The 13,930-nt window shown below is 48.9% G+C and overlaps 1 long non-coding RNA gene across 1 annotated transcript; it reads left to right on the plus strand.

Moving 5' to 3' along the window:
* Window positions 1-946: 946 nt before the first annotated feature.
* LOC119515436 lies at window positions 947-13,705 on the plus strand. The gene is made up of 3 exons (XR_005213044.1): window positions 947-1,605; window positions 12,849-13,021; window positions 13,675-13,705. It is a non-coding gene; the product is annotated as an uncharacterized LOC119515436 (long non-coding RNA).
* Window positions 13,706-13,930: the final 225 nt, after the last annotated feature.

Genomic DNA, 13,930 nt, shown 5'->3' on the forward strand with positions numbered 1-13,930 from the left:
AATGACCCTTTCTTGCCAGATACATGTCAAAAATCTGGGGCCTCACTGTTGGGCAGCTGTCCTGTGACCTCAAGCAGGTTATTTAACTTCTGTCTCCAATGTCAACTTTTGTAGAATGGTTACCTTGTAAGGTGGTTGTGAGAACTATATGAACTTCAGAACGTCAAGTTTCTGCTGCAGCGCCCACTCGTTCTGTGACTGGGCCACGAATCTAACGAGGGTCCTGGGCTGGGTCCAGGGCCTCCAGGTCCTCCAGGTCCTGGGCCTCACAATCCCCGGGTCCCCGCGGGAACTGGGCCAGTGGCTCCCGGTTCGCGCGGATGCTCCCAGCGCCGCCCTTCCTCCCTGCCCCCGCGCCACGCACCCTAAAGCGGGACATCTGGTGGCCCAGCCGCCCCTCCGCCCCTGCTCTGCGGAAGCCTGGAGCTGGCGCCCGCGCTCTCGGTTTCGTCGCAGCCTCGGTGTCCGCCCCTCTCTCCCTCAAGCGCGTCACGCCCGAGGGAACCCGCCCCCGCCCTCGTCCCCGCCTCCCAGCTCTCGCAACCGGATCCCCCTGCCTCCCACGGGGCGCGGGGTACGTCTGGGCCGACCGAGAACAGTCGGCTGTGGGCAGCAGCTGCAGGTGCCTCCCTCTCTCCCTCTCCTGCAGCGCTTAACTTGGCCCTTTTCCACCAACAGCACTTCAGCAGCTGCCAGGAACTGAAATATTAATAGGTACAAACTTCCTGGAAAGATGTTCTTCTCCAAGACAGATGACTCCGCCTTCTGCCACCAGAAATAAATAAAGGACAGCTCTGAGGTCAAAGGCGGCCGAGGAGATAGGGAAGACCCGAGCACGTCGCGGGCGGGGGCTCGGGGCGCGCCGCCTCCCCACCCACACTTGGGGTAGCTACAAAACCGCGTTCCGTGCGGGGTTCCCGAGCCGCTGCAAGTCCGAAAGGGAACCGGCTCTTTGTAACAGAGCCCGGGAGCGCGCGACGGGGACGTGGACGCACAGGAGTGGACGCGCACGCCCGAGCATGCGCAGGCCCTTCCTCCCCTCTCGCCGCTACCCCGAAACACCCCTTGTTCCACAACGCGCAGCCCGGGTCTCCCGAGGCCGCGCGCCCGAGCTGGCTCTCCGGTGGCCTCGGCCCTCACAACTCCCCGGGCGGCGGGAGGCAGTCCACTGGCCGGTAGGAGAACGGAGAGGATTTACGCACCGCTGATTAATCCTCGCCGCCCGTGGCCCTGGCCCCTCTGCCCCCTTCCCGCGGATGGTGGATCCCAAGGGGAGGTGTGTGTGTGTATTGGTGACCAGGTGATGCGCGCGTCTCCCGAGCCCCCCTCCCCTCTCCGCAGACAAAGCCGGGTCCGCCCTCCGCGCTCACCCGCCGCAGCATTTGTCATTCAGAATCCTCAAAACAAAACCCCACGTTGGGTTTAGAGACGCGATTTGCCTTTCCGAGTTCTCTGGCATTCCTATCTTCTAGGATTCCCTAAACAGCGAGGCAGTTGTAGCAGAGGAAGCCAGACGCCCCTGAGGAGACTGCAGACCGGGAAGCCCTAGTTCCACCTCCGCTTTCCCGAGACGCTGCGGTTTCAACACTCACTCGTATCTGGCAGGTAGCAAAGTTCCTGTGCAGGGAAGTTTAAAGACCCACCCCCAAACCCCACATTCCGTTAAGGGGCGTGGGCTCCTTAAATCCAGCTTTGGGCTTCTGAAAGTAGCAGCTGTGCCTGAATCTGCTGCCAGCTTTTTTCCCTACTTGTAAGTCATTCGTTCATTCATTTAACGATATTTATGAATACCTGGCAGGTTCCAGACGCTGTTCTAGGCACTGGGGCTACAGCAGCAAACAAAACAGACAAAAGTGCCTGCCCTCCTGGAGCTTATATTGTAATGGGAAAGACAGAACGAGATAAATAAGTAAAATATATGTGATAGTGCAGTGAAAAGTAAAGCAGAGAAGAAGAGTTTGAAACGTGTATGTAGGGAGGTTGGATAAGTTTTGAACAAGGTGACTTGGAAGGCCTCACTGAGAAGGTCAGTGATTTTTTTAGTAAAGGCCTGAGGAAACTGAGCTAGCATGCAGGTATCTGGCTGTCTTCTGTGTTCCAGGAGCAGCCCTGATATCACTGTGGCAAAAGCAGAGTGAGAAGGAGGCTTCTAGTAGAAGCTGGGGCTGGAGTAAGAGATGGGAGGCGGACAGTTCTTGTAGGACCCTGTGGGTTACTGTAAGTTCTTGGGCTTATCTCTCAGGCAAGATGCCCCTGCAGGGTTCTGAGTGACAGGTCTGACCTGCTAAAAACAGACTGCAGGGGTACAGGGACAGAAGCAACTAGACCAATCAGGAGGCTCTTGCTGTGATCTGAGGAGAGCGGGTGAGAGACTGGGCCTAGCACGGTGGCAGCCTGGGTGAGTCGAAGTGGTGGGATTTGGGGTATATTTCAAAGGAAGAGCTGATAGGATTTATTGCTGGGCCAGATATGAGGTGTATCTGTGTGTGTGAGACAGGTGGAGGACAATACCAAAGTTTGGGCCTAAGCAAGAGGCAGAAAGAATTGCTATTAACTGAAATGGAGAAAACTGGCATTGCTAGTTTGCTGGGTGGGAGTGGGTGTGGGGGTGGAAGTCAGGAGTTCAGTTGTGAACAGGTTAGCTTGAGACACCCATTCCATTCGGCATCCAAATGGAGGATTGAGTAGACACTGGTTAGACAGGTCTGCGGTTCAGAGGAAACTGGAGGTACAGGAAGTTGACACAGAACTTGCTGTAATTTAGAGCCACAATTTTCTGAGGTTAGGTAGCTCGGTGCAGAGCTAGGATGTGGAGCCCCAGTCTCGGAGCTCCTGATGCCGCAGGGTAATTACAGTAGGAGGTGATGGTAGCACCTGGGACCTAGGGAGGGCAGGAGGCCCTGGGGTCCTTCAGGACCAGCTGCCTGGCCTGGGCTAGGTTGGAATTTCTCCCAGTGGGGCTGGTTGGGCCTCACAAACCTCCACGGGACTGAAGCCGGGAGGGCAGGCTTTGTTTCTGGGGATCTCTGGCTTGTGGTGTCAAGGAGGAAGCGGCAATCCTTTCCAGCTGTGGGTGAGGGCGGCTGTGCTGGAAAACAACACGGTGCTATATCACAACCTACATTTCAGCCCATCAAGCCTGCCATCCTTGGGTTGGTTTAGACTTAACCTTTCCAAATGTACCCAACTCTGTAAAGCTATTTCATGGAATAGTCTGTAACATCACAGCTTCGGCTTGGTTGCTGCAGTTTCCTTCCTCTGGTTACCTCCCCAGGTGGAAGGGGCCTCTCCTGAGTGTCTGCTTCTCCCTCCATCACCAGCCACCACCTCTCTCTATTCTCCACAGGGCAGGGGCTTCAGCTTTACTTATAACTTCAGCTGTTGTTTTCCTCATAATTCTGCTTCCTCACAGTTTTGGTTTGTAGGGCCAACCTTGGACCATCGCCACTTTATGGCATCTCTCAATGTATTTTTCCAGTTCCTCCACCTACTGCTATTGCCTACTTCACAATTAAAATTCTCTAGAGAGAGAATTTGGCCCAGCTCTTCTTTTCATGCCAGGCCCCCCTCACAGACCATTACTCAGGTGATGGCCTGGCTGATTTAGGGCCAATCAGCTGTGACTGGTGGAGGGAGTGGGGTCAAAGGAGTATCTTAGGGCTGCCTATCAGCAGGGGGCTGTGGCTGTGCAGTTTCATTAGCGGTGACTTTGGGGGTTAAGAGGAACCTTCATAGAGATATCTGACATGCAGATGATACGCTGTGGGAAGAATCTGGAAGCCGTTTTGGATGAGGTGATATTTGAGCTAGGCTTGGAAGAATGAGTAGGATTCCGGTGAGCAGATTGGGTAAGACATCCCAGGAGGATAAAAGGAAATAAAGCAGATGTGTGGCTGGAAAGGGGTGCATGAGGGAGAGTTGAGGGGGGTGAGGCAGAGTTGGGCTGAGGCCAGACTGGGTAGGGATTGTATTTTGTAGGAGGTGGGGAAGCAGTAGAGTCAGTGTTACCAGAGCTGTGCTTTAGGAATCAGGGAGCAGGTAGAGGGTGGAGGCAACCGGGAAGGAGCCCACATCTTTTTCTGCAAACTCTGTCATCCATCTTCTAGGAGGGGACCAACCTCATCTCCAACCTGGCACTCACCAGGCTCAAGAGACACTCACTGCCCCCCAAATGCCCGTGGGCTGTTCCACCTTTCTAATGACCTACAGGCTATAATTGGAAGTGACCTGTGTCGCTTTTAGATCAACGGGTGTAAGTTCTCTGTGCCCTCTTTGCTCACACCATGATGCCTTGTGATTGTCCAGTTCTTCTAGAACCCTAGGTTTCTGAGGGTTACTGGGTGAAGCAGAGCCCTTCCTTTCCAATACCCTTCTCCCACTGCACTGAGTATATAACATGATTGAGAAATAAGCTCTTATTGTGTGAAGTCGTTGAGGTTTGGGTGGCTAATTTGGACCTAGCCTAACCTGACTGATGTACCCTCTCAGCAGATGGGCTTCCCACCCCACACACAGAGGTAGGCTGGGAGTAGGTAGAGGGGGGAAGGCATCGGGAGTCAGACCCCAGGAGGAAGATGTGACTTGGGCCTCTAAAGCACAAGGGCCCACCACCTTGATGGGGCCACCTTCCTGGGATGAGCCTGCACTGCCTGGGTACATGGACTTCTACTGCGGGTGCAGGAGGCACCTGGAGATGACAGGGAGAAACTGCTTGTGGTGGATTGTCTCTGACTCACCAGTGTCTCAGGCCAGCAACAGGAAGGACCTGCCCCAGGAGAGAGTGAGGTCAGACCAGACTTGACCTTTGCTTTCTCTCCCCTGGGTCACAGAAGAGGTCTTCTCTGGCCTCTTCACTGGACTTTGGTCTTGGCTCCTTCTGCTGGCCCTCCATGGGGAGCTCTGAGCATGGCAAACTTGATCATGTTACTTCCTGTGCCAGTTTGAATGTATTTTGTCCTCCAAAACGCCATGTTGTTTGATGCAATCTTCTGGGGGCAGATGTATTAGTGTTGATTAGGTTGGAATCCTTTGATTGAGTGTTTCCATGGAGATGTGACTCAATCAACCATGGGCGAGACCTTTGACTGGATAATTTCCATGGAGGTGTTACCCCACCCATTCAGGGTGGATCTTAATTGAATCACTGGAGTCCTATAAAAGTGTTCACAGATAGAAGGACGTGCTGCAGCCAAGAGAGACACTTTGAAGAATGCACAGGAGCTGAGAGTGGAGCTAGAACACAACCTGGGATCAGCAGACACCAGCCACGTGCCTTCCCAGCTAACAGGTTTTATGGATGCCATTGGCTTTCCTTCAGTGAAGGTATACTTGTGCCGATGACTTTATTTGGACTTTTTCATGGCCTTCAGACTAATTTTGTAACCAAATAAACCCCCTTTATAAAAGCCAATCCATTTCTGGTATTTTGCAGAACAGCAGCATTAGGAAACTGAAACACTTCTCCACTTAAAAACCCAGGATAAGGTCCAAATACCCTGGTCTAGTTTTTAAGATCATTTGCAACCTGGCCCTTTCACATTTTCTCTGCTGCAGCTGCTGCTGGGGATTGGACTCTGTTCCTCCAAATTCCCTGTAGGCTCACACCTCCAGGTCGTTGCCTGTGCCCTCCCTAGAATGCCCCTGCATCCTGCCAAAGTCCTCCCACACCCTGCTGAAATGTCACCCATCCCTCTGTCTTTCCTGGCCTGCTCTTGTTCTCTCTCCATGCTCACTGAGCCTCTGCCTTTGTCCCTCTGCCTCTGCTGGAACAGGGCCAGATCTTTCTGGCCTGGAGGTCCCTGTCTGCAGACCTGCTTACCCCCTTGTGCTGGTTTGTATATATTGTGTCCCCCAGAAAAAGCCATGTTCTTTAATGCAGTCTTGTGGGGGCAGACGTATTAGTGTGGATTAGGTTGGAACTTATTGGTTCAGTATTTCCATGGAGGTGTGGTCATGACCATTCAGCATGGGCCTTGATTAGTTCACTGGAGCTCTATAAAAGTTCAGACAGAAGGAGATCACAGCTAGCAGTAGCTGAAACAGACATTTTGAAGATGGCCGTTGGAAGCTGATGCAGACATTTTGGAGAACACCATTTCGAAATACAACCTGGGAGCAAGCAGATGCCAGCCACATGCCTTCCCAGCTAACAGAGGTTTTCTGGATGTCATTGGCCTTTCTCCAGTGAAGGTACCTGATTGTTGATGTGTTACCTTGGACACTTTATAGCCTTAAGACTGTAACTGTAACCAAATAAACTCCCTTTTATAAAAGCCGATCCATTTCTGGTATTCTGGCAGCATTAGCAAACTAGAACACCCCTGGAGGGCAGACAAGGATCGTTCACTCCACCAGCTCCCCACCAGGTGCTGTGCTCGGGATCACCTTCCTGGAGCTGACAGTCTTGGGGCAGGCGCATGTTAAACAAATGATCAGACAAATCTAGAACATCTTGCCTTGAAGGGAAAAACAGAGTGGGTGAGATCTCTTCTAGATGTGGGAGGGGGGGTTGCCAGGGAAGGTCTCCGTGAGGAGGTCGATTTTAAACTAAGGCCTGAGGGACAAGAAGGACTTGGTGGGCTGGGCGGCAGAAAAAGTATGACAGGCAGAGGGAAGAGCATGTGCAGGAGCCCCGGGGGACAGTGGGAAAGGATGGAATAATGAACCTGAAAGCAGGTCCTGCACCCTCGTTCCCTGTACATTTCTCTTTTTCTCCCTCCCTCTCTCTTTCTTCCTGTTCTCCCACCAGCCTGTGCCTTAACTATAACAGGTGTTCCTGCGAGCACCAGGCTTGGTGCTGAGGCCTGTACAGGCTCACCTCTGCAGCGATCCTGGGAGACAATCGTCTCAATTTTATAGACAAAGTAACTGAGAGGTTATGGGACCTGCCCAGGTCCCTGGCCAGCAAGTGGTGAAGCACGTCTCCAAATCTGGGGCCTGGCTTGTGCTACATCTCTGCCTCAGAGTATTCTGGAGCTTTGCTTGTGCCTCAGGGCCATACCCGGGCCAGAGGGTAGAGCCTAATCCTGTCTGGGTCATCTCCCTGCAGGCTGGGGGATTGTGAGAGTGGGGCCGTGAGAGAGGCTGGTAGAGAAAGCTGTGGCCCCAGGGCCAGGCTGTCCCCCAGAGGGCCCACTCCCCTCCACTGGTAACAGAAGGGTCTTGATGGGACTGAGCTGTGAGTGGCTAAATGGTTTTAGTCTGCCATCAGCTCAAAGAAAGTAAGAATGTCATAATAAATCAAGGGGGCATGCCATCACTCAGGCCTGATGACTCAGTGACAGCATAATTTCTGTGATTCAAAAAGAGCCCAGGTAAATACAAAGCAGCCAGGTTCAATCACAGCCCTAGCAGGTGCCAAGAAAAAGCCAAGGGCAGGGACCTCCCTTTGCCTACCACTCTCAGGTGCAGCCACCCATGACATTCCATTAATCCTCACTACAGCCCCTCACTTCTATGAGTGAGAGAACTGAGTTTCCCAAAGATTCAGTCAGGAGCCCAAGGTCACATGGCTGGCACAAAGGGAGCTGGAAGTAGAACACAGGTTCCCTGAACCCAAAGCCCACATTTCTTTGCAGCCCACTGGGATCCAGGAGCAGGGAGGGGAAGCCAAGGTTTAACAAGGTGGTCTGGCAAGGCTCCTGGGAGTCTAGCCCAAGGAGCTTCCCTTCCAAGAGATGGTTGGGACCCAGGGAGCCTCCTCAGCAAGGTGCTTAGGACTTTCCAAGCCCCTTGCCTTAATGCCTTCTTAGAAGTGTCTTTCTGAAATCGAGATTTGTCTTAGTTTCCTGGGACTGCTATAACAAAGTACCATAAACTGTGCGGCATAAAACAGAAATTCATTGTGTCACAGTTCTGGAGACTATAAGTCCAAAATCAAGACGTCACCAGGGCCATCTCCCTCTGAAACCCACAGGGGAGAATCCTTCCTTACATCTTCTAGCTTCTGGGATTTGCTGGCAATCTTTGGTGTTTCTTTGTTTATAATGCATCTCTCCAATCTCTGCTCCATCTTCAAATGGTCTTCTCCTCTATGTCTGTCTGTGTCTGTGTCCAAATTTCCTCTTCTTATAAGGACACCAATTATATTGGCTTAGAGCTCACCCTAATCCAGTTTGACCCCATCTTAAATAATTACATCTTTAAAGACCCTATTTCCAAAAAAGTCACATTTAGAGGACAGGAGTTTGGACTTGAACGTATCTTTTTGGGGGGATCCAAATATCATTATTGCTGAATAATATTCCATTGTAAACCATGTTTTGTTTATTCAGTTTTGGGCTAATACAAATAATGCTGCTGAGAGCATTTGCATGTAGATACTTGATGTGGATTGAATTGTGTACCTCACTTTGGACATTCTTGGTCTTGGTCCACATTCTGATGGGTGACTTTCAGAAGCCAGAAAGTCAACAGAACCCAGAGGAGAAAGGCAAAGATATCACCGTATGCATTGCCATGTGACAGAAAACCAGGAACCACAAAGATTGCCGGCCAGCCAGAAGATATCGACCCTGGGAGGAAGCAAGTCTTCTAGCCTCTGAAACCACAAGCCAATAAATTCCTGTTGTATGGTATTTGTTTTAGCAGCTGAAACTAAAACAGTACCTTACATCTATTATTTGTAATCCGCACAACAATCCTGTGAGGTGGGTATTAGTATCCTTGCTTTACAGAAGAGTACACTGAGGCTCAGAGAGATTAAGTCATTCACCCAAGGGCACACAGCTACTTATTTCATCAGTTCTTGGAAGAACATTTTTTTAACATTTTCATGTTTCTGAAACAGGATGCATATTATAACTATGGCTTGTCATAGTTTATTTGGCAGCATTTTCCCCTTTCTTAGTGGTGAATAAATAATGATATATTTTACAATCAAGAGCATCTTAAATTTGATGAAATATGGTATTAAGTGTCTTCTCTTATAGTTCAAGCAGCTTCCCTTATAGTTCACCTTTGTGTTAGTCAGTATGCTTGGTTGCAAGTGACAGAAATCCAACTCAAAGGGGAGTCTGTTGGCGTGGTAGTTGGAAGAATCATGGGAATAGCTCATTGGATTGGAGGAAGAGCTGCAGGGACCCTGAAAGGACTCAACAGTTAGATCCCTGTCCATTTGTCATCTCTGTTCATCTCTGCCAACAGTCTCTCTTCCTCTGTTCTGGTTGGCTAAAGCTACCAGAAATGCAAAATGCCAGAGAAGGATTGGCTTTTATAAAGGGGATGTATAAGGTTACAAATTTATAGTTCTAAGGCCATAGAAGTGTCCAAACTAAGGCATCAACAAAAGGGTACCTTCACTGAAGAAAGGCTGATGGCATACGGAACACCTCTGTCAGCAGCTGTCTGCTGGTCCTTTGTTCCCAGGTTCTAGGTTCAAAATGGCTTCCTCCAAAATGTCTCTGGGCTTCTGTCTCTCTTAACTTCTCTCTCTCAGCTCCTGTGCATCCTTGCTTGTTCTCCCAGGGTGTTTCTCTCTAAGCATCCGGGTATCCTCTCTTAGCTTCTCTGGGGTGAACTCTGGGCTTCATCTCTCAGCTTAGCATCTCCAGACATCCTTCTGTCTGCATCTCCAAGCATCTCCAAGCATCTGAGTTTGTCTCAGCCCCTGAGCACTCTTAAGGACTCCAGTAAACCAATCAAGACCCACCATGAATGGGTGGGGGTTCTAGTTTGTTAATGCTGCCAGAATGCAAAACACCAGAGTTGGACTGACTTTTATAAAAGGGGGTTTACTTGGTTACACAGTTACAGTCTTAAGGCCAAGAAGTGTCCAAGGTAATGCATCAACAATTGGGTACCTTCACTGGAGGATGGCCAATGGTGTCCAGAAAACCTCTGTTAGCTGGGAAGGCACATGGCTGGCGTCTGCTCAAAGTTCTGGTTTCAAAATGGCTTTCTCCCAGGACGTTCCTCTCTAGGCTGCAGTTCCTCAAAAATGTCACTCTTAGTTGTACTTGGGGTATTTGTCCTCTCTTAGCTTCTCTGGAGCAAGAGTCTGCTTTCAATGGCGATCCTCAAACCGTCTCTCAGCTGCAGCTACTCTCTCAGCTCATGGGTATTCTTCAAAGTGTCCCTCTTGGCTGTAGTTCCTCTTCCAACTGTTGCTCTCAGCTGCACCGAATTCCCTCTGCCCGTCAGCTCATTTATATTGCTCCACTGATCAAGGCCCACCCTGAATGGGTGGGGCCACGCCTCCATGGAAATATCTCATCAGAGTTATCACCTACAGTTGGGTGGGGTGCATTTCCATGCAAATCTAATCAGCACCAAAATGTCTGCCCCACGAGACCACCTCAAAGAATATGGCTTTTATTGGGGGACATAATACATTCAAACCAGCAGAGTGGGGTCACACCTCCTTAGAAATAATTGAATCAAAAAGGTCTCACCCATAGTTGGGTGGGTCACATCTCCATGGAAACAACCTAATCAAAGGTCCCATCCATAATAAGTCTGCCCCCACAAGACTGCATTAAAGAACATAGTCTTTCCTGAGGTACATAACAGTTTCAATCCGGCACACCCTCCATGGATCAGCCCCAGCTTAATAGTCCTGGCAGTTAACTCAGAAAACTTTTCTCACTACATCTGTACATCAACCCAAGGGAAGTACTCTGATTGGCCCTCTGTAAGTCACATGACCATCTCAGGTCCAACTGCTGTGGCCTGAGGAATGGAGTCCTACAATGGTCCAGGCCTCACTGCCCTGCCCTTCGTTGTGGCTAGGAAACCAGAGTCTGTTACCAGAAGGGGGAAAGAGTATCTGAGCTGGGCAGCCATCAGCTTCATTTCCTCAGCCCGCTTTCACATTGCATCATTGATCATCACTGCAAACATTACAGACAAGGAGTCTTAAGAAAGAATATCTGGTTCATTCATTTTGTTGTGAGGTAATCCTCCAAAGAGGCTAATTATGCTTCCAAGAACTATGTTGTTTGAAGGACTCAATAAAGCAATGAAATATGCATGAAATATACTAGATATAATTATGTTTGAACTCTCAAGTCAAGATTTGTTTGCAGACAGTTCTCTAATAGAAATATGAAAAATCTTTTATGACTAAACCTGTGAATTTGCCACACTGAATTTAAGTGCCAAAGTATTTGCTTATATTTATCTCTGCCTTTAGACTATTTGAAATCTCTTCTGCATTGCCCCCAAATATCTAGCACCCTGCCACTTCTACTCTTTTGCTCGCTTTCTCTTTATCTGAACTGCTGTCCCCCCATTTTCATTTATCCAAATCATACCAAGTCTCAATTGAATGGGGCCTTCCCTGACGGCTCCATCTGAAAACAATTCCTCTCTTTGATGGATTACCACAGATGCCTCACTAGGACCAGTTATATGGCAGGTATCAGAGAAGACCTTGTTGCAGGATATTTCCTTAAGCATTAGTTGAGTTTTTCCTTCCTGTGTTTTCCTTTCCTTATTTTAGGAAAGAGCTAGGCTCTTCTGTGTCCTTGCCTCAGGGAAGGTTAAATCATAGGATCTGAGATACTTCCAGGCTTACTAGGGTAGGAACTTAGCTGCTATAGCAAGAGACCCCAAAACACAGTGATTCAAACTAAAGATAGAAGTTTATTTCTCTCTCACACACCAAACTGGAGGTGGGCAACAGTGGTTTACGATGGCAAGGGTTATTCAGGGACCAAGGCTCCTCTCCCTGTTATCACATCTAATTCCTGACTTGTGGTACCAGTTTCTTTATCAGTCAAGATCCAGTCAGGAAACAGAAACCACACCAGTTGTTTGGACAAAATGTAATATGAAGAACTGTTAAGTAAGGTAGAAAGCAAACTAGTAACTGAAAGAGTAAAAAGAGAATTCTAAGACATCATGAGGGTAGCAAACTGCGGGAAACAGCTACCATCTCTAGGGCTGAGAGAATAAAGGAAAAGAGGCCGGAATTATTAAAACTTAGAAAACTTAGAGAAGAGGCCCAGGGGCTGTAAGACAGACCTCTGAGGAGGGTGCACAACCAGTCAGCTGGTGCTGGTGTCTCTGAGCTTGAAGGAGGGGCCCCATGGATATGGGACCTAGACTTCTGGAGAGGGGACATCATCCAGTGAGTGGAGTGTGTGTGTAGCAGGAAGCATGAAGAAGCTGCTTCTACAAGTGTAAGAAAAACTGCAAACTGGATTGCACTGCAGCTATAGGAAAGCACTGTTTCTGCTGAGTTGAAAAATCGAGATGGGGGCTGCTCACAGGAATTGGAAGCTGATTGGAAGCTCCTAGGAAGCCTATGGGGAGAAGCAAGCCCCTTTTTCTCTAGCATCGCAGTCTCCCTCTACTGTGCTCTACTAGGCTAGCCTCAGAGGGAGCCAGCTGGAGAGCAGAGTCCTGTCCCCACAGCACAAAGCAGAACCAACACAGGGCAACACACAGATACGGTAAAGGCCACAAAGCAGTACTCTGATGATTCAAATTTGGGATACTCGAGGGTGAGTCCACATTCAGCCTCATGCGTCACAAAACCTAACAAGTATTTCATATATTTCGTAACTGTCTGAATTCACTATTTTACCAGGATTGAAGTTGAGGGCTCTGCCATTTAATGTCTGTCTGATTTGGGGGTTGGGGGGACTGTTGTTTTATCTTTCTAAGCTTCAATTTCTGTATCTCTAAAATAGGGAAAACAATACTTATTCCTCAGGGTTGCCGTGATAGGAGAATGAAAGCATAGCAAGGCACCTGGCAAGTGGTGGAGAAGATATTTGAAAACATCTGTTTGCCCTGAATCTGAAGCCAAATGTACCCTCTTTAAATTGTCAACTTTTTTCAACATTATGTTCCAGGGTCCCTGGAAACCCTTTAGGCTAAACCATTGTTCTTTATTTCCCAAGAGCGGTTCTGGAGGTAGAAGTCCACAGAGCTTCACCCCTCCCTCCCTCAACCCCACTGGCCAGTAGAGCAGAAGGGAGGCTCCGGGAGGTCCCAGGCAGGACTTTGAGTAGAGGTGCAGTTCTCAATTTGGATGTGTCCTTTTCCTGAGAAAATATCCCCCTGCTGTGCTCAGGTAAGGTTTTCTTTAGGACTTTCTCTAAGACTCTTTCTCTAAGACTCACTGCCAAGTGTTTCTATTCTGTGGGATGGGGGAAAAATTCCACATTTATTAAATGGTCCCATTAAAACTTCTGGGCAGCTCCCCGCTATGTGGGACCTGACTCCCAGGGGTGTAAATCTCCTTGGCAACACAGGATATGACTCCCGAGGATGAATCTGGACTGACACTGTGGGATTGAGAACATCTTGACCAAAAAGGGGATGCAAAATGAAACAAAGCTTCAGAGGCTAAGAAATTTAAAAAGGAGTCGAGAGGTTACTCTGGTGGACACTCCTACGCACTATATAGATAACACTTTTTAGGTTTTAATGTATTGGGATAGCTAGAAGTAAATACCTGAAACTATCAAACTCCAACCCAGTAGCCTTGACTCTTGAAGACTATTGTATAACAACGTAGCTTACAAGGGGTGACAGTGTGATTGTGAAAACCCTGTGGATCGCACTCCCTTTATCTAGTGTATGGATGGATGAGTAGAAAAATGGGAACAAAAACTCAATGGAAAATAGGGTGGGATGGGGGGGATGATTTGGGTGTTCTTTTTTACCTTTATTTTTCGTTAGTATTCTGATTCTTTCTGATGTAAGGAATATGTTCAAAAATAGATTCGGGTGATGAATGCACAACTATATGATGGTACTGTGAACACCTGATTGTACACCATGGATGATTGTATGGTATGTGAATATATCTCAATAAAACTGAATTTAATTAAAAAAACAAAACACTTCTGGGCAGGGGCTGGGGTGGGGCAGAGGTGGCCTGAGCAATGTTGCCTGGAAGGTGGCATTTGTCCTTAGGGCCCTCCCACCCACCTCCCACCCCCCACTCCAAGGCCCATTGTGGCCCCTCAACCCAGAC

This window comes from Choloepus didactylus, chromosome 2 (genome assembly GCF_015220235.1).
Source record: "Choloepus didactylus isolate mChoDid1 chromosome 2, mChoDid1.pri, whole genome shotgun sequence".
Lineage (NCBI taxonomy): Eukaryota > Metazoa > Chordata > Mammalia > Pilosa > Megalonychidae > Choloepus > Choloepus didactylus.